The sequence below is a fragment of the Schistocerca piceifrons genome, chromosome 2 (assembly GCF_021461385.2).
Source record: "Schistocerca piceifrons isolate TAMUIC-IGC-003096 chromosome 2, iqSchPice1.1, whole genome shotgun sequence".
Lineage (NCBI taxonomy): Eukaryota > Metazoa > Arthropoda > Insecta > Orthoptera > Acrididae > Schistocerca > Schistocerca piceifrons.
The window spans coordinates 770121983-770142003 of NC_060139.1; the positions used below are offsets into that span (position 1 = coordinate 770121983).

At 44.6% G+C, this 20021-nt stretch overlaps 1 protein-coding gene across 3 annotated transcripts in view; it reads left to right on the forward strand.

Moving 5' to 3' along the window:
• The first annotated feature begins 219 nt into the window (after positions 1 to 219).
• Positions 220 to 20021, forward strand: part of LOC124777371 (hemocyte protein-glutamine gamma-glutamyltransferase-like) — a 165266-nt gene continuing 145464 nt past the window's right edge. For 2 of the 3 annotated variants that reach the window (XM_047252754.1, XM_047252755.1), the window contains exons 1-2: positions 220 to 270; positions 8161 to 8309. The gene's annotated coding sequence lies outside the window, so the exon portion shown is untranslated. The remainder of the gene's footprint in view (positions 271 to 8160; positions 8310 to 20021) is intronic. The other variant, XM_047252756.1, reaches the window with a different exon arrangement.

Consider the following 20021-nt stretch of genomic DNA (forward strand, 5'->3'; position numbering starts at 1 on the left):
AGCCGACTTCCATGGTATACGCTGGAAGTAGCATCACGCCTATCTTAGGCTAGCCGATTTCGAGAAGTATGGAAAGACGCGAGATGGAAGCGAGCACGCGACGAACTATTTTTGCGGACGTCAAGTGCCGCTCTGCGACGGCCGCGAGCAGAGCGCATGCGCGGCAGGAGCGCCCGCCATATTTAAAGCGAGCGATGCGCGCGACTGCTCACTCGCCCGCCGCCTCCCTCAGTGGCTGCCGTCTAGACGCCGTCTTCCAGCATTCTTGATGTAAGTACTAATCGTTACGTGTTCATTCAAGCTTCACGATGCTCACGCACTCTTAACGTAATATGCTTGATCACTTCCACAATGAATTGTAAGCACTGAAGTTACTTTTAGAAGCAGACAAGAATTGTTTTGTTTTCCGTTGTGAATGTTTTGACAAGAAAGTTGCCATCTGACATTTATCACGTTTTACAGTGTATTCCAAACTTGAGCAATGTAACATTTCATTGACGATAGCAAGAATTAAAGCTTCCTTTGTTTTAGGCATCACAGAGTGCATAGTTTCCTTTAAGAATTTCTGGTAGATGTCCTTTCTTGAAACGAACTGTGTCATCGTATTCTAGGAACCCTTTTAATGAGTACGCTAACATTTCTGAGGGGATTCCGCATTTTCTAACAAGTATTTAACTGTTTTACATTATTATGAAGTCTAGATGTGACTAAACACCACACACACAAGAAAGATACGTTAAAAATTGTCTTAAACCGTAAATACCAAGTGTAATCAAAAAGTTACAGGAATTTTTGTTTTTCCTAAAGAATTTTTATTTATTCATCAACATCAACTTTGTCACCTTCAAAGTAATCCCCCTGAGACATAATACTTTTGTGCCAGCGCTTTTTTCCAATCTTGGAAGCCCTTCCGGAACTCACGTTTCATTATGGTGTTCAGCTCTTTCAGTGATTCCGTTTATATCATCAGAGGTGGCAAAACGCCTCGGGAATAGAAAGAAGTCGCAGGGGTCCATGTCTGGTGAATACGGTGGCTGAGGCAACATAATGGTTTTGTTTTTTGCTAAAAAATCATGAAAAGGCATTGACATGTTAGCGGAAGCGTCATCGTCATGCAATTTCCACTAGTGGTTTTGTCACAGTTCTGGTCATTTTCTTCGGACTGCTTCACGCCAACGGCGCATAACTTTCAGGTAGTATAGCACTTCTTACTGACCGTACGACCATAAGGCGGGAACGCATGATGCACTATCCCATTGTAACAGAAGAAAACAGTGAGAAGAACCTCCGCATGTACTCGAACTTGGAAAATTTTGTTCGTTTTTGCCTCTTCAGGTAGTTTCCGCTGGGACGACCAGGCGTGGTTTCTACGACGTACCAGTATACCCATGTTTCGTCACCTGTTACAAACTTCTTTAGAAGGTCAGGATTGTTGTCGATTTAATTCAGCAATTACTGAGAGATTTCTACGTGACATCGGTTTTGGTCGAAATTCAAAAGCTTCGGAACAAACTTTGGTTTTACGTGTTTCATGCCCAAAACATCCGAAAAAATTGCTTGGCATGAGCCAATGGATACATCGACATCATCAGCAACATCTCTGATGGCAATTCGACAGTTTTTCAGAACTATTTTCTTTAGTTCTTCCACACTGTCGTCAGTAATTGGTATGGTAGGGCGTCCAGGCGGTCGTCGTCTTCAAAGTCTTCTCAACCATCTTTGAAACATTTATGCCACTCTTAAACTATCTTCTTACTCATAGTAGATGCGCTAAAAGCCATAGTCAACATTTCGAATGCGGTGCAGCACTTTATCCCATCTTTCATGCAAAATTTGATGCAAATTCTTTGATCCGTCTTTTTCGAAAGAAAAACTTTCCCCGAGCACTCGAAAACATCCATACCTTTTTCGACTGTCAACAATGAATTAAATATTCAAAGCAGTTGAAAAGGCGGACATACATCAGAAACATTTGTACCAACGAGATAAAAAATTTTGAAAATCGGATGTATAAAACCCGCGAAATTAAAAAATTCCCTTTACTTTTTGGTCACTCCTCGTATGCGTGTTTTATCGCTGCGGGTCCATCTACAGTTTTTTTCGTAGCCTCTTTTGCCTTTTCTGCTCTTGAGCCACAGAATTCAGGGATGTTATGTGAAACAACTCTATTTTTTAAAGAATGTGAAATACACATGACGTGAATACTTAAGAAGAAGTATGAAACGAGGAAAGCACGCGGAAACTTAGCAGGAAAGATAGGAGGAAACATTCTTCCTATCAAAAATTGCAACATGGGAAACAAGGAAGTTTCCTCATAAATGTTGTAGTAATTGTTATCACACTTGCGTTATTTAAATGTTCTTATCTTTCTTATTCAGTTATTTGCGTAATTTTTAAGGTTTTAATAGTTGTTTTCGTAAGAGGGGCACTTACTTCCCCGAGCTCTACTTCCAGAAAGAAGAATGTAATGTATACAACCATCTTACGACTGAATGAAATACGTTGAGTACTAGGAGGAAATGATCATATTTATGACGAAAAGTAGTTTCTGTTCCTTAGATATCCTTCCTATGCAACAATCTTCTCAGCAGTTTTGTATCATAGTAACAAAACTTGTTGATAAACATGAAAGTGTTTTAGCGATAAGTCCCTGGAATTAGATATCACATCAGAATTGAGCATAACTGTCGAAAACCGATAACTGCTCAAGCCCTTTTCCTTTTGTGAATAAAATTCTTCAGGAACAATATGTAAAATTCTCCAACGTTTCGGCCACTGTGGGTTCAGAGCCGAGGAAGGTCATTTGCAGCAGTAGCCGAAACGTTGGAGAATTCTACATATTGACAGTACGGTCACATACCTAGAAGAATGTTATTGGCAGTGATAAATGCCGCGGCAGCCTTCGCTGACTTGGTTTTCCGTTTTACAGAGACGTTTTTTTAGACTTTTTTTAGCTTTTGAAAGCATTTTACGGATACGTTTAGCTTTTATCATTTCTCAAGAAGTTATGTTCCAAGAAGATGAGGAGAACAGTGTGGATCGGGATTGGTGTGTAGTGTACTGTGTTGTCTTTTGGCAGCTGTTTAGAGCTTAGTGTGCTTCTCAGTTGTACTGAATAAACTAGCAGAAACTGTAGGGTGCTGTAAACCCTCTATTACACATAAATACGTCGGTTTCATAGGAGAAATTGTTAGGCCAGTGGCGCTCGAATAAGAGGAGACTCACTAGTATTGAATATCTAGTCCGTAACGAGATCATTAGATACCGGGCACTAGTTCATTTTGCATCTTATATGGGAGGCAATCATGCATGACCTATTTAGGGGACCCATCTCTGTCTTCGTCTAATACAATTTCGGAAAACCACGAGTTACTTACGTCTCGTTAGCCGGATGGGGACTTGAACAAGGTTTCTTCCTAACCTGAGTCCAGGATTTCAGTCACTGTGCTGCCTCAACGGTAGAGGACAACCGGTTCAAGGAAAGGAAATGTGATGGTCAACAGACTGCACACCAGTGTGCTGATTTCAATCTCAAACCACTCTTCCGTGTCTTACGGAGTGTTGGCTGATCGTCGTCTTTGCATCAGATGTTGACGTTGCCACTGTTGTCCTCTTTGTGCATTTAACAGTGCGTGCACAGAGTTCCAGTTAATTATTTTCATATAATATTCATCGCTAAGCACATAAAACAAAATACTATACAGCACAAGCACCAGTTGCAGTTATTCACACGATCTCATCTGAAGCTTACTGATGACGCGGAGAAAACGAAAACGAAGGCCACAGTAAGGATTTTGTCCAGCACGGGATTCCCACGTTGTCCCCACCGGCCAGAAATGAGCACAGATTCTTCAATAGACAGCTGAATGAAGGTACCTGAGTGTCATACAGGTTGTCTCACATTCCTTTCGTGGTTGAAGCTGTATGTTTTACTTAGGACACGGGACGCACAGTGAACGTAACATAGGAGATATGACAGATCAGTATAGGCGATTGCTATCTGTTGCTGGATCCTAGGGCATATCCTAATCGCAAACGTTCCTGGAGCAAAACAGGCTCCATTCAAAGTAACAGCGTGGATTCAGGAAAGACCACTCGCGTCAGGAACAAGTCGTTCCATTCATGTACGACATATTGTAAACAAGACAGGTAAGTGACCAAGTAGATTCTGTCTCCCTAGACTTCTGAAAGGTGTTCAACACTGTACCAAATCGCTGACTCATAACTAAGATACGATTATGTGGAATATCTTCGCAAACATATCTTTGGGTCGAGGAATATTTGACCAATAGGACCCAGTACGTTGTACTGGTTGGCTAATGTCCCCACAAACGGTAATAACGTCGGGTGTACTGCAATGAAACGTACTAGGACCTCTAATGTTTTCAGTATACGTAAATGGTTTATCAGACGGTTTCAGCAGCCGCGTAAGTGTGTCCACCGACAACGCTATCGTGTACAGGGGAGTATATGGTCCGCCGATTGTAATGACCTACAGAGAAACTTGAGGAAAATGACAGCTCTGACTGTGGATAAATGTCAGAAACTAATTAACTTCATCCAAACAGGCCTAGAAAGCCAAGCGGCACCGACCGACCGCCGTATTATCTTCATCCCATGGGAGTCACTGGATGCGGATATGGAGTAGCATAGGTCATCACACCAATCTGCCGCCAGTCGTTAGTTTTCGTGACCCGCGCCGCAACTTCTCAGTCAAGTAGCTCTTCTTGTTCTCACAATGGCTGAGTGCACCCTTCTTGCTAAAAGCTCACAGCAGACCCGGGCGGTCTAGGCTAACAGCGCTTAACTCCGGTAACTAGACGGAAACCGGTGTTACCACCGTGGCAAAGCCGTTAGCAAATGTAAGATAATGCTTATAACAAAAATAAAGGACGCAATTGTATTTGATTCAGAAAATGTCGTGGGGAAGACGAGCCAAAGACTGCGTTTTCTTGGCAGAACGCTTGGAAGACGCAGCAAAAAAATGGTTCAAATTACTCTGAGCACTATGGGACTTAACATCTGAGGTCATCAGTCCCCTAGAATTTAGAATTAATTAAACCTAACTAACCTAAGGACATCACACACATCCACGCCCGAGGCAGGATTCGAACCTGCGACCGTAGCGGTCGCGCGGTTCCAGACTGTAGCGCCTAGAACCGCATGGCCACTCCGGCCGGCAAGACGCAGCAAATTAGTTAAAAAGAATACCTACTACGCTACGCTTGTCAGTCCCGTTCTGGACTATTTGTGCGCGGTGTGACGTCCTTAACGGATAGAATTGATGGCGGTCATCGATAAAATTTAAAGAAGACCAACTCGTTTTTTATTATCACGAAATAGAAAGAATAGGAGAAGCTAGTTGGGGTAGCGATCATAAAAAATTATGCGATTTTCGTTGCACCGAGATCTTTTCATGAAATTTCAAAAAAATGGTTCAAATGGCTCTGAGCACTATGGGACTTGGAACATCTGAGGTCATCAGCCCCCTAGAACTTAGAACTACTTAAACCTAACTAACCCAAGGACATCACGCACATCCATGCCCGAGGCAGGATTCGAACCTGCGACCGTAGCGGTCGCGCGGTTTCAGAGTGAAGCGTCTAGAACCGCTCGGCCACAGCAGTCGGCACGAAATTTCAGTATCAACTTTCTCCTCTGAATGTGGATATATTTTGTTGACTCTCACCTATATAGGAAGAAGTGACCAGCGTGATAAAATAAGAGAAATAAGAGCTCACGTAGAAAGAGTCAGATTTTTCCCACGTGCTATTCGAGAGTGAAAAGATTGAGAAAAGTATGAATGTGGTTCTTTGAAACCTGTAATAGTCACTTAAGTTTGAATCGCAGAATAGCCATGTACACTGAAGCGACAAAGAAACTGGAATAGGCATGCGTATTCAAATACAGAGATATGTAAACAAGCAGAATTTGGCGCTGCGGTCGGCAGCGCCTATATATGACAACAAGTGTCTGGTGCAGCTGTTAGATCGGTTATTGCTGCTGCAGCGGCAGATTATCAGGATGTAAGTGAGTCTGAACGTGGTGTTACAGTCGGCGCACGAGCGATGGGATGTGTCCCGGCATCTCCGCGGTAGCAATGAAGTGGGGATTTTCCCGTACGACCATTTCACAAGTGCACCACGAATATCAGGAATCCGGTAAAACATCAGACTTCCGACATCGCTGTGACCGGAAACAGATCCTGCAAGAGCGGGACCAACGACGACTGAAGAGAATCGATCAGCGTGACAGAGTGCAAACCTTCCTCAAATTGCTGCAGATTTCAGTGCTGGGCCACCAACAAGTTTCAGCGTGCGAAACATTCAACGAAAGTCGAAGTGGCCGTGCGGTTAAAGGCGCTGCAGTCTGGAACCGCAAGACCGCTACGGTCGCAGGTTCGAGTCCTGCCTCGGGCATGGATGTTTGTGATGTCCTTAGGTTAGGTAGGTTTAACTAGTTCTAAGTTCTAGGGGACTAATGACCTCAGAAGTTGAGTCCCATAGTGCTCAGAGCCATTTGAGCCATTCAACGAAACATCATCGATATGAGCTTTCGAATACGAAGGCCGACTCGTGTACCCTTGATGACTGCACGACACAAAGCTTTATGTTTCGCCTGGGCCAGTCAACACCAACAATGGACTGTTGATGGCTGTAAATATGTTGCCTGGTCGGACAAGTTTCGTTTCAAATTGTATCGATCGGATGGAAGTGTACGACTATGGAGACAACCTCATGAACTTCATGAATCCATCGACGCTGTATATCAGCAGGAGACTGTTCAAGCTGATGGAGGCTCTGTAATGGTGTGGGGAGTGTGCAGTTGGAGTGATATGGGACCCCTGATATGTCCAGATACGACTCTCTCAGGTGACATGTACGTAAGCATCCTGTCTGATCACCTGCATCCTTTCATCTCCATTGTGCATTCCGATGGACTTCGGCAATTCCAGTAGGACAATGTGACACCCCACACGTCCAGAATTGGTACTGAGTGGCCTCAGGAATACTCTTCTGAGTTTAAACAACTCCGATGGCCACCAAACTCCCCAGACATGAACATGATTGAGCATATCTGGGATGCCTTGCAAAATGCTGTTCAGCAAAGCTCTCCCCCCCCCCCCCCCCTCGTGCTCTTACGGATTTATGGACAGCCCTGCAGGATTCCTGGTGTCAATTCCACCCAGCGCTACTTCAGACATTAGTCGAGTCCATGCCATGTCATATACGGCTCTGAGCACTATGGGACTCAACTGCTGAGGTCATTAGTCCCCTAGAACTTAGAACTAGTTAACCCTAACTAACCTAAGGACATCACAAACATCCATGCCCGAGGCAGGATTCGAACCTGCGACCGTAGCGGTCTTGCGGTTCCAGACTGCAGCGCCTTTAACCGCACGGCCACTTCGACCGGCCATGCCATGTCGTGTTGCGGCATTTATGCGTGCTCGCGGGGGCCCTACACGATATTAGGCAGGTGTACCAGTTTCGTTGGCTCTTCAGTGTAGATATAAATGTAGATTACGAGAATAATGATGAACATGTTTAGCACGTTGCATCGTATTTAGGGGAAATACTGTCAAACGATATGAACCGGGACGATCACTTGAAGTCAGTATAAGAATAGGCGAATGAAATACGTAGCCTCGTTGGAATTGTTCTGGGAAAATCGAATGCCACTGTAAAGGAAATCCCACGCACGAGAGTAGTATGACCAATTGTGGAATATTTTTCCATTGCACAGGACCCTTATCAAGATCGCGTGACAGACATCGTACGAATTCAGAAAGCGCTTTCAGATTGTAGCAGACGGATATAGCCCAAAAGGGAGTGTATTGCTCCTGTAATATAAGTGGGAATGCTTCGAAGAAAAGTGTTGTCATTCTCAGGAAACGCTGCTAGATAAATTGGCGTAGGATATATTTAGTTTAGGCACTTCAAGGTTAGGTCGAGAGAGATTAGGGCACATAGAGATGCATATAGACGGTCATGTTTCCCTTGCTCATTAAGTGAATGGGAGAGGATATAAAATCGATAATATCGATACGAATTACACTCCGCTATGAACTTGTGGGCAATTCTCGTATGCGTAGTTGTAGATAGTTCGTTTTTGCAGCTCAGTGAAGCGGTACTAACGTTTTGTTGTTACCCTTTACAGCTGAGCCAGACTAGTTAGAAGTTTGGAGGGAGGAAACACGGCAGAGCAGATCTGCGCCGCTTCCCGGAGACAACCGGTTTCTTCTCAGACTGCTGTCGGGAGCTCCGCTTTCCGTGCTGCAGCGGCCCTCAGTAGCAGCGAGTCACGTGGTACGTAGGCACCAATAATAGCAAGATTCACTCTGAAGCAACATATGCACATTCGCCCAAAACAGATCAAACGCTTAGATAACATACACAAAAAAAGAAAAAAAATCTGACGCACCGCGAATGCATCATCCGAATGGGACGGAAATCGCTAGATGTGAACTACTGTCACAGACAAAACAATGATTACAATTTCGGAAAAATGGGATTAATTATCCAAGAGGAAAAGCTTCACAAACTGAGCAAGTCAGAAATGGGTTGGTCCACGTGTGGTCCTTATGCCATCAGTTTTTCGGTTTGGCACTGACTGACAGAGTTGCAGGATGTCCTTCTGAGGGATATCGTGCCAAATTCTGTCCAACTGGTGCGTTAGATTATCAAAATCCTGAGCTGGTTGGAGACTCCTGTTGATAATGCTACAAGCGTACTCAATTGGAGAGAGATCTATCGGCATTCCTAGCCAACGTAGGGTTTGGCGAGCACTAAGACAAGCAGTAGAAACTCTCGCCGTGTGAGGGTGGGCATCATCTTGCTGAGATGTGAACCCAGGACGGCTTGGCATGAAGGGCAACAAAACGGGGCGTAGAATATCGTCAACTTACGGCTGTGCTGTAAGTTTACAACGGATGCGACCAAAGGGGTCTTGTTATGAAACAAAATGACATCCCAGACCATCACTCCTGGTTGTCGGGCGTATGGCCGGTGACAGCCAGGTTGGTATCCCGCCACTATCTGGGCGTCTCCTCACAAGTCTTCGCCGATCATCGGGACTGAGTTCAAAGCGGTACGCATCAGTGGAGACAATTCTGCTCCAGTCAATGAGATTCCGGGCCGAAGACGTGTCTGGAGATATCCCATAGAGCTTTGGGATACCAACGTGACTGTTGCCCGTCATACTGCCCGACAACCAGGAATGATGGTCTAGGATGCCATTTCTTGTCATTCGCGGCACCTTTGCAACGACGCGGCACGTCGACGATATTCTGCACTCCGTTTTGTTGCCTCCATGGCAAGCCATCCTGGGATTACGTGTCAGCAACATAATGCCCATCCGCACACAGTGAGAGTTCTACTGCTTGCCTTCGTGTTTGACAAACCCTACGTTGGCCAGCAAGCTCGCCGGGTCTCTCCGCAATGGAGAACGTCTGAAGCACTACGAGCAGGACCCTCGAGCCGTCTCGAGATTTTGACGATCTGACGGGCCAATTAGAGAGAATGCGGCACAATATCCCTCAGGAGAACATCCAGCAACTCTATCGACCAGTGCCCAGCCGAATAACTCCTTGGACGTGCGAGTTATTGGCTTGCTCAGTCCGTGAAGTTCTTTGTCTTGATAAATAATCCAAATTTTCTGAAATTGTAATCATTTGTTTGTGTGGACTTGCACATCACATCTACCGATCCCTGTCGTATTTGGATAATTCTTCGTGGTGCAATTTTTTCTTTTTTTTCTTAGAGTGAAAATAAGTAAAACAAAGACGAGTGTTGAATCTGTAGTTGCGCACAACTGCACTAATCAGATTATTGCACAACCAGTTTCACTCATAAACAGGCGTCTTCAGTTGTATTGAGTTGTGTGACAATCCATAAGCAATTTCGAGCTTCGTGTCAGAAATTAACAATTCCAGTCAGCTATAAATCAGGAGCACATATAGCATGCAGTAAACCTGTAGCGAAACACAATGCAGGATTGTCATGTGCATATTTCACTGCACGCAACCCAATAACATAACGTATCCTGCGTCGAGAGAGCCACAATACCTTGATCCGTGGCACACGGCCTTCGCGTCTTCGAGCTGCGTCACGTCAAGTAATCAAGGATAACAGGTGGGACACAGCCTCTTGAAATACACAAATATTTTATGTTCTCTATAAGATGAAGTGCATGATAACAAAAATCGGATATTCCGTGTAATTCCTCTGCTTTCGCCGTCCCATAGATATTTCGGGAGCTTTCAGCTTCTCGGTCAGACTAGCTGCCGTGTCATTTACTGGTGGGCAGGGACGCGTACCGTTTTCCGCGTGGGACAGCGGTCTATTTGCCAGCTAAACAGCAGGCTGAGGAGACTGTGACAACGTGTTGACACGCTGCAGAGCTGCGTCAGCGAGCCGAGGTGTTTCTTAACGCCGACCTGGCGTGCTGTGCAGTGAGAGATGCATTTACAGACGGGCAGCTGCTAGGCACAAGTAACGATACTTTCATTAGGCTGGTAGTTGAAGTGGTGCGGTTTTAAAGTTCAAACATTGTCGATATAAGTAAGCAAAAGTCCTCTAACTATGTTTTTACATGTGTAAGAAGGTGACAGATAAAGAGCATGCATTTCTATTCATATTGATGATTTATTGTCTGATTTTATAATGAAAACAGCAAACAAGTGCAAATAGTCTTAATCATAACTTGCCCCGAATGTGGTGTGTTTCGCCGAACGTTGGCTCTAGACGCGTAATGGAACATGGGAAGGTTACTGACGAAACTAACTGTATTGAGTCATTCAGTCCGGCATTCGCAATGTATACAACCACATTAGTCTTTGACATACAGTTTTTTCAGTTTCCTGATTATTGATTAGCCGTAGAGAGTGGTACGTGTGAGAGGTGGACATGATACTATCCGAAAAGGTGACTTGTACTGCATATTGAGGTACTCGTGTATCGTAGATAGCAGCAGATGTGACGGTGAACCATACCCGAATCGAATCCGTCCGTAGGTGTAGCATACTATCAAGCACGTAGAGTGTACTCCATTAATGAACGTGGAACCTATATATAGAGAAAGAACTAAGATTATTTAGCGACTTATACTATTTGTGGAATTTTACTTTGTTGACACCACACAAGAATCGTACCACGCAGGTTGATATGAATACACTGCTGGGCATTACAATGGATACCTCAAAAAAGAAAGAGGATAACGAAATTTTACTTATTGTGCGCATGCACGGTAGAGGTAAGACTGCATAATTAAATGTGTAGTGATTTGTGGTTACACAAGGTGCGAAATTTAGAACAGCCTCCTTCTCTGGCAGCAACAATAGTTCCAACCTGGCTGGCTATCGAGCCCAGCTGAGCTTGGATGACAGATACGGGTCCATCAGTCTGTATTAAATACAAAAATGAGGACATCACGGGAAAAGCGCGGCTTTGTGATATCTTGATGGAAGATAACGTCACGGAGACCTTGAAAATACGGCACAGTCACTGACCTGAAGACGTCGCAAAAGTAACGGCTACTGCCCAAATTATCGCTTATGAGTGCCAAAGCTGATCCTGCGGTGTACCCCCGTAAAGTATTGAGCCCAAATGACGATGAATGCAGTTTGGTAACATTCGTTCCCCTCGAAACCTACACTCAGGGACACGTCCACCATGATGGTGTACGCAGAACCGGGACTTGTCTGAAACGAAGATGTGGTACCACACCTGTGTCCACTGTTGCCGTTGGACGGACCACCGTCGACTCGTCTCTTTCTACTGCTGCGTCAGGAGAATCTGCAATGACAGATGCCGTGCTGACAATCCTTGGTGCTCCAGACGACGTAAAATTGTACATAGGAATACTCGTCTCGCTGCAAACAAACCCCTTTCCTGATTCGAGGTACATGACGTGGCTTCACGATCCTGCACGGCCGAGTGAACAATATGTGTCTCCTTTCTGGCGCTAGACTCGTAGGGACAGTCAGATCATGATGCCATTGTGTATTTCCTTCTAGAACACTTCAGTTCCATATTCACATGTAAGTTCCGATCAACGCGAGGATCAACATCGCTGAACGATAAATCACATCCTCGATAAGTCACAATACTGCCGCTGTCGAATTCTGACAATTGCCCGTTGACTTTTCTCCTTCTTACACTGGAGATAATGGGACGTTTTATTAACAACGTTCAGTGCGATTTCTGAACGAGCAACCTGCTCTGTAATATTTTATTATATCCAGAATATGGAGGGTGTTACTTTTTATGGTGCATACGTTTGTAGCCTTATTCTGTAAGCTCAATAAACACAACTGATACACATAACAGAGACTTCAGCCATCAATAATATATTCTCTTTCACTATTTACAAGTCTGACAAAGATTGGGTAAATTTTCGATTCCGCGACTGTAGAAACCACGTAGTTTTGAGACGAAGAACTCGTCGAGCCATGTTCGGAGCGCATTTTCATCCGAAAGGAAGTTTCTTGAAGGTTGTTCAATAGAGAGCGGAAAAGGCAAAAATCTAAGGGCGTAAGATCAAGTGAATAAGGTGGGTGCGGAATGCTTTCTCAATCCCACAACTGTATAATATTTTTTTGTCAGTCTACCAGAAAGCGGGCGGCCATTATCGTGAAATAGCACGCTACAGAATGTCAGTCCTAAGGGCCCGGGTTCGATTCCCGGTTGGGTCGGAGATTTTCTCCGCTCAGGCAGGGACTGGGTGTTGTATCATCATTTCATCCTCATCGACGCGCAGCGCTGAAGCGGCGTCGAATCGAAAGACTTGCACACGGCGAACGGTCTACCCGACGGCAGGCCCTAGTCACACATTTATTTTACATCACTTCACGCAGCCTTCTTGATCGTTGTTCTTGCATTGCGGCTGCAACATGTCTCAATTGTTGACAACAAATGTGAGCTATGATGGGTGCACCTCGGGGAAGCAATTCGGGGCACGCCACTCTATCGCTGTTCCACCAGATACATAACGTTATCTTTTGTGGATGCGCGAAGGTCTTTGCACGGGAAGTTGCTGCTTTGTTTGGGCTCAATCATTCCTTTCTTTTGCTAATGATAGCACAGAGACACCATTTCTCGTCACCAGTAACTAAAAAAGATAGGAATGTTCGGTGTTGTTCACGAGCGAATTGATGACGACCAAGCGGAGGTGCCCATTAGGCCACCCACTGATTTTTTGTGATTTTGGCTTAGAGCATGCGGTATGCATACACCCGATTTTTGAACCTTTCCGATTCCATGAAAATTTTTCACGATGGTGGAATGATCACAGTTCATCATATTTGTCAGTTCTCGAGTACAATGAACTGGATCATTGAGGATTAATGCGTTTAAACGATCTTCATCGAACCCTGTAGGTTTTCCTGAACGTGGAGAGTCAATTAAGTCAAAACCATCCTCCTTCAAACGAGAAAACTATTTTCTTGCCGTACTGTGTCCAATGGCACTATCCCCGTACACGGCGCAAATTTTTCTGGCTACCTCCGTTGGTGTCACTCCTCTACTGAACTGATAAAGAAGAGTTTGTCGGCAATGTTCCGAATTCTCCACTTCGCACTCCATTTTCCAGCGTACACTGCTCCACTCACTATCTCCAAATGACAAAATGACAATACGTAAACTGAAACAGTAACAATGAACTACAAATAAAAAAGGAGATTCGGTAAATAAACCCATAGCAACCGGAATACCAACATGCGAAGCAAAAACGCCACAAATTTCTGCCCCAACCTAATATTTTGTGCAATTGCTCTGAAACGCCGATCATTTGCATATCCAAACATTTACTACCCTTCATACCAATTTGCCGTTTTTTGCATGCCCCCTTCATGTTGTTGCAATGTTATTGGCCATTAGTGTATTTTAATGTTAGCTAGTCATGATCGGTTGATCGAATCCGACAATGAAAAAAAGTTTGTTTTATCAGCATATCTGGGTGATTTCTTGTAACATTTAATCAACTTACGATATGCGCTACAAAAGACAAGTTAAGGAAACACTGTGGTTTCAGGCACCATGAAACAATCCTATAAAGAGTGCGATTGCAGGAAGAATAAAAGGAGAACATTCCACTACTCATTCAATCAGACACAGATACGAAACATTGGACATTAAACGCTTGAGTGTATTGACCGCTCTACTGTCATACGATTGCACATGTGTATTAGATCACCTAGAAAGACAGTTTCTCCAGAAGTCCTGGAAAGGCTGGCACTACAGCTGGCGGCTGGAATTTGGACATGAACAACACATTGTCACCAACTGAGATTTCACGAACACCTTTTTGCGGCAAGTTTACGCGGCGAAAATATGCAAACATAGGTTTCTTGCTCTTAAAAGTGGCTGAATTATATAGACAACTACATAGAAGTGTATTGGAGGTCATAGTACTTTTGTTTGTAATAGACATCATTGTTAAGCCATTTTCATTTTTTGCATTATATTAGAACTTACTGATCAGCAACTATTTTATGATGCCTTCAAATATTAAAGGCTAAAAGACGATGAAGCGGTTGATTGAAGACCCTATTGAAATTGATTTTTGTCTGACCCGGCAGATATTGCCCTGGGACATGATACTGACCGGCAGCGAAGAAGAACCGCTTTTGATGGCAAACGGAACCTAATGATTCGGTTTCTTCTAATCCGCATTAGCGTAGTACTGTAGAACTACACAGTCCTCGTCGAATGTTAATGTAAAATGAAACCATATGGTTTCAGAGACATTTTCAAGTCCCAGACATCTGTAAGATACGTATGCACACTGAAGCGACGAACGAACATTTGTACCAAGGCCGGGGTCCAGACTCGGGTCTCCTGCTCACTAAACAGTTGCGCTAACCACTTCGCTACCCAGAGAATTTTGAGTGAGGAGGGAGGCATGCTAGGGTAGTCCGTTCCAGGGTGATGTAGTGGTTAGCGCATCCGTCTAGTGACCAGGAGACCCACGTTCGAATCCCGGCATTAGCAGAAACTTTTATTCGTCATTTCAGTCTGCAGATGAGTGTTAATATTCCTATAGACCTTCCTTCACGTATCCTAATAATAACATGAAGTGGAAAATAATGTCGCGAGGAGTCATGCCACGAGGCCACACTATCAAGAGAAATGGTGTTGGTAAAAGAGGGGGATGACCACGAGAATGACTGTATTTGAGACAAAAGTCAATCATTCTATACTACAGACTTGAATAGTAGAAGGGCTTCAATGATTAAAAATTTTGGGAGTCACTTACAGCTATCGAAATCATGGCGTCGGTCGGCAGCCGTCTTGAGCCACCGCGGTGGAGATGCTGTTTAATAGTGTTACTGATACCTGAAGTCAGAAGCTCGTGATAGCCAATGTTATTTTCCCAGTACGGAACGCTTTCAAGAACGATGAAGTGCCATATGGCGAGCAGGAGTGAAGCTCTAGTCCGTCTTTACGAGTTTTGTGGACAAAAGTTGCGGCTTATTGAGTGCTCATGTAACTGGTAGGCAGAAACCTCGCAGTTAGATTTTGTAGCTATGTTACCTGGAGGTGGTGCTCGATTAATAGACGACTGGATTTAATTAAAACAAACTACGTTTGTTCCTGGAGGAACTGCAAATATTTTGGTAGACTCTTGAGCTTGATACTTTTGAACCATTAATCTGTTTTATCATCCTGTCGAATTTGCAAATGATTAGTTAGAGATGGTCTGGTTAGAGCGTTCTGCAGTGGAGATTGCTGTAGAGCATCAGTGATTGCCATTGATGCAGTGATTAACGTTTCCTTGTTCATCACTGGTGGAGTATGTCGCAAACACTACTCGCGCGCCGCACATTGCTTGGAGTCCGTGGAATGCGGTCGCCTTGCGCGCGTGAGCCTTTGCACGACGCCACATCATCTCCAAGGACGAGACAAATTATTGTTTCTTTGGATCTAAGGAAGAGTGAATCAGTCATATAACAACTTCTTTGTTAATATCCTATTGTTAGTTGTCTCTTTTCCTTTAAATTAATGGATCGGGAGCACACCTCAGTCGAAATTCCCAGGATGATGTAGTGGTTAGCACATCTGTCCAGTGAGCGGGTCTCCTAAGTTTGAATCCTGGCCTTGGTACAAATTTTCATTCGTCGCTTCAGTCTCCGTATACATCGGGAAAGGTTACAGTAGGATTACTAACAACAAACTTATGGAACCCAACAATCAGGCCCAGAGCACTAGAGGATGCAACCGGCCGTCGTCCTCTGTAATATGATGCCATTCGGATGCTGTGTGGCAGAGTATGGGGTCATCCCACCGTTCGCTCTCCTGGCTGCTTCTTCTCCTTCTAGTAACACGTCAGTTCACCTCACGAAGTTGTGTGGACTTCGTTCCAGTCCTCCCATCGCAACACCAGTAATTGGAACCGGGCCCTCTGCGTGGCAAACAGACGCGGTTACAACTCAGATACGGATACTGACTTAATTTATTTTTCAGTTCCTACAGCTTTCTAATTTCCCGTTTTATATCAGCTGCCAACTGCACAATACAAGTAAAGAATCACTTTTTACAAACCCCGTAATTGTATCCCACTGCGATGTTAAGTTTGAAATTTGGCTCAAAGGTGTCTACAGCTTTCCTCTGTAATGGTGCAAAAGTGTGTCACCCTGCGACGGCACACTTGAACTTAGCGATACTTTGAACACCAAGGTGCCGACACATAAGAAAAAAAGGCCAGACCTCAGAAGGTCATATGAGGTGTAAGGTGGGTTAATCATGGTACATTAGCACCAAAGTTCGCCACAATCCCGACCAACGTCATTGTAGACGTGTCATACGAAGGGAAGGATGTCACACCCACTCCTATTCACATTTCATCCTTTCTTTTGACGCCTCTGCGATGGAGGTCAAACCTCTAATCACAGCGATGAAATCACGTGGTTTCCTTAGCTGTGGCCGAGTAAATCGTTTCAGACACATCGCCGCCCAGTATGGACATGAAAATGAAACCGGTCTTTCCATTCGGACGTTGATTCCCACACATTTCGCGTTCAAAGACGACAGTTCGCAGTGCGATGAGCAACAGGACGAAGTTATTGACGACCTGTGACACAGCTGACAACCCCTCGGACGATTCAACCCTTCTGTGAGCATATCGTTTGCCACCAACTCCATTAAACATGATCGCACCCCTTTCGCTCTGGTATACAGCATGGAACCACTATCGACCGTTGAAAACCATTCGACGAAATTCGAACCCGATCAGAAGCAATAAAGGGAGCTCGTACTTTGTTTCGCCCACTCCTGAGGCGTGATCGTGGAGGGGTGCAACATTGACAGATACTTGAATAAAAAGGCAAAGTGTTCTTCTAAGACTCCCCCAGTTTGGAATCACCCGCGATACCCCTCCACCCCCCCCCCCCCCACTCTTCCCCACTGTTGTGCTATTTAAGGCCGGCCGGAGTGGCCGAGCGGTTAAAGGCGCTACAGTCTGGAACCGCACGACCGCTACGGTCGCAGGTTCGAATCCTGCCTCGGGCATGGATGTGTGTGATGTCCTTAGGTTAGTTAGGTTTACGTAGTTCAAAGTTCTAGGGGACTTATGACCACAGCAGTTGCGTCCCATAGTGCTCAGAGCCATTTGAACCATTTTTTGTGCTATTTAAAATGTACCTGTGCAGAGATAGCCTGTGGCAAGAGTCCCAGGCGCTCGCAGACAGGCAACATTGATACCTCTCAGATACCGGATGCTTACTAGCAAGCACAAGAGCACCGGTGTAGCCTGCCTGCAGACGTCTAAGACTCCCGTCATGAGCTGTCTCTGTAGAGGTACTTTTTTAAAGTGCTCAACAAATTTGGGTGGGTGGGAATGTGGGTGTTGCCGTGCCAGCTAGGTGGTCTTGCCGTTTCATTCACATATGCATCAATATCGTTGCCGAGACCCCGAGAGTGACGACGCAGGGTGCCATGCTTTAGTACCGTTAGAGGGCAAGGATGTGGGCACCTTCGAGACTAATTTCAATCTTACACGTCGCAATTGGAGACAATTACATGTTTTCGAAAAAGTGATGCTTTAATTTTGTTGCGCAGTGTAGTTAATGTTGCTTGCAGGCTTGTAAAAATATCTGAACAGATTTGATAAAATAATCATCTACATGGAAAACAAGTTGCCAAAGGGGACTCATACTAAAAACCTTACAGCAGCCAACAGGATTAGTTGTTTGCCTTTAATGTGGCTACAAGTGGCTCATTAAGCTCTCAGCCAGGAATTGGAAACAGAGGACTGTCCAGTTTTGGCACACTGGAGAAACAGGCACGAGCAGCGTATCTCGGAGCAATAAACTGTTGAAGGAAGAACCTCAATCTCTGAAGTTCAAAAATCTAACCCTTATAGAAAGCGAAAATGAACTTACAAGAACCTCAATCTCAGAAGTTCAAAAATCTAGCCCTTATAGAAAGCGAAAATGAACTTACTACTACAACGGATTCCGAAAAAAAGATCAGTCTTTCGTCTAATGTGGAAGCTGCCGCATGTAGCCCTAATTGTCGTATATTTGGAAAATTGTCGCCGATGTATATTTTGGACGGAACTCGCTAACTGTTAACGAATTGTTGTTTTAACGAATTGTTGCTTCTTTTTTGGATATTAACGTTCAAAATGTGTAATTTATGACCTGGGGTAAGCTTTAGCTTTTCGTACTTTAAAGTTTCGTTGTCTACATCTGCATCTAAATATACGTATGCACTCCGCAAACCACCGTACGGTGAATGGCGGAGAGTACCTTATACCAGTGCCTGTCGTTCCCTGTTCTGTTACACTCGCAAATGGAGCGAGGGAGAGACGATTGTCTGTGTGCCTCTATACGATCTCAGTTTCCCTTACCTTGTCTCTGTGGTTCTTCCGCGAATTATGTCGCCGTTAGTGCAATTATTTTGCAACTATCCGTAAATGCCGGTTCCCTAAATGTTCTCAATAGTGCTTCCTAAAAAGAACATCGCCTTCTATCTAGGGATTCTCATTTAAGTTCACGAAGCATCTACGTAAAACGTGTTGATCGAAACTACCAGTAACAAATCTAGCAGCACGCCCTGAATTTGCCTCGATGTCTTCCACTTTAATCGGACCTGTTGGGGACCCAAACGCTTGAGCAATACTCAAGAATGTGTCGCACTAGATGCTGTCTCCTTTATAGATGAGCTACAATTTCCTGGAACTGCCCCACATAACTAAAATCGACCATTCGACTTCCTTGATACGTACCTTAAGGTGTCGCTACATTTCTCATCGCTTTGCAACGTTAAGCCTAGATACGTAATAGATGTATGTCACGCAGTACACAACTGATGTAGTGTTCGAACAGTACAGGATTGTTTTTCCCACTCATCTTCATTACATATTTCTACATTTATATCTGTCATTCGTCGCACAAAACGGAAATTCTGCGTAAGTTGGTTGGTTGGTTGTTTGGGGGAACAGACCAGACAGCTAGGTCATCGGTCTCATTGGATAAGGGAAGGACAGGGAAGGAAGTCGGCCGTGCCCTTTCAAAGGAACCATCCCGGCATTTGCCTGGAGAGATTTAGGGAAATCACGGAAAACCTAAATCAGGTTGGCCGGACGCGGGATTGAACCGTCGTCCTCCCGAATGCGAGTCCATCTGCGTAAGTCATCCTGTATCCCCCTACATCCATTCAAAGATGAAACTTTACCACACAGTACAGCGTCATCAGCAAAATGTAGCAGAGCGTTGCTCAGCCTATCCGTCATCTACATGTTCATCTACGTCTACATACTCACTCTGCAAGCCACGTATGGTGCGTGGCGGAGGGTACACTGTACCACTACTAGTCATTTCTTCTCCTGTTCTAGGGAGAATCGGCTGGTTCAAATGGCTCTGAGCACTATGGGATTTAACTTCTGAGGTCATCAGTCCCCTAGAACTTAGAACTACTTAAGCATAACTAACCTAAGGACATCACACACATCCATGCCCGAGGCACGATTCGAACCTGCGACCGTAGCGGTCGCGCGGTTCCAGACGGAGAAACGACTGT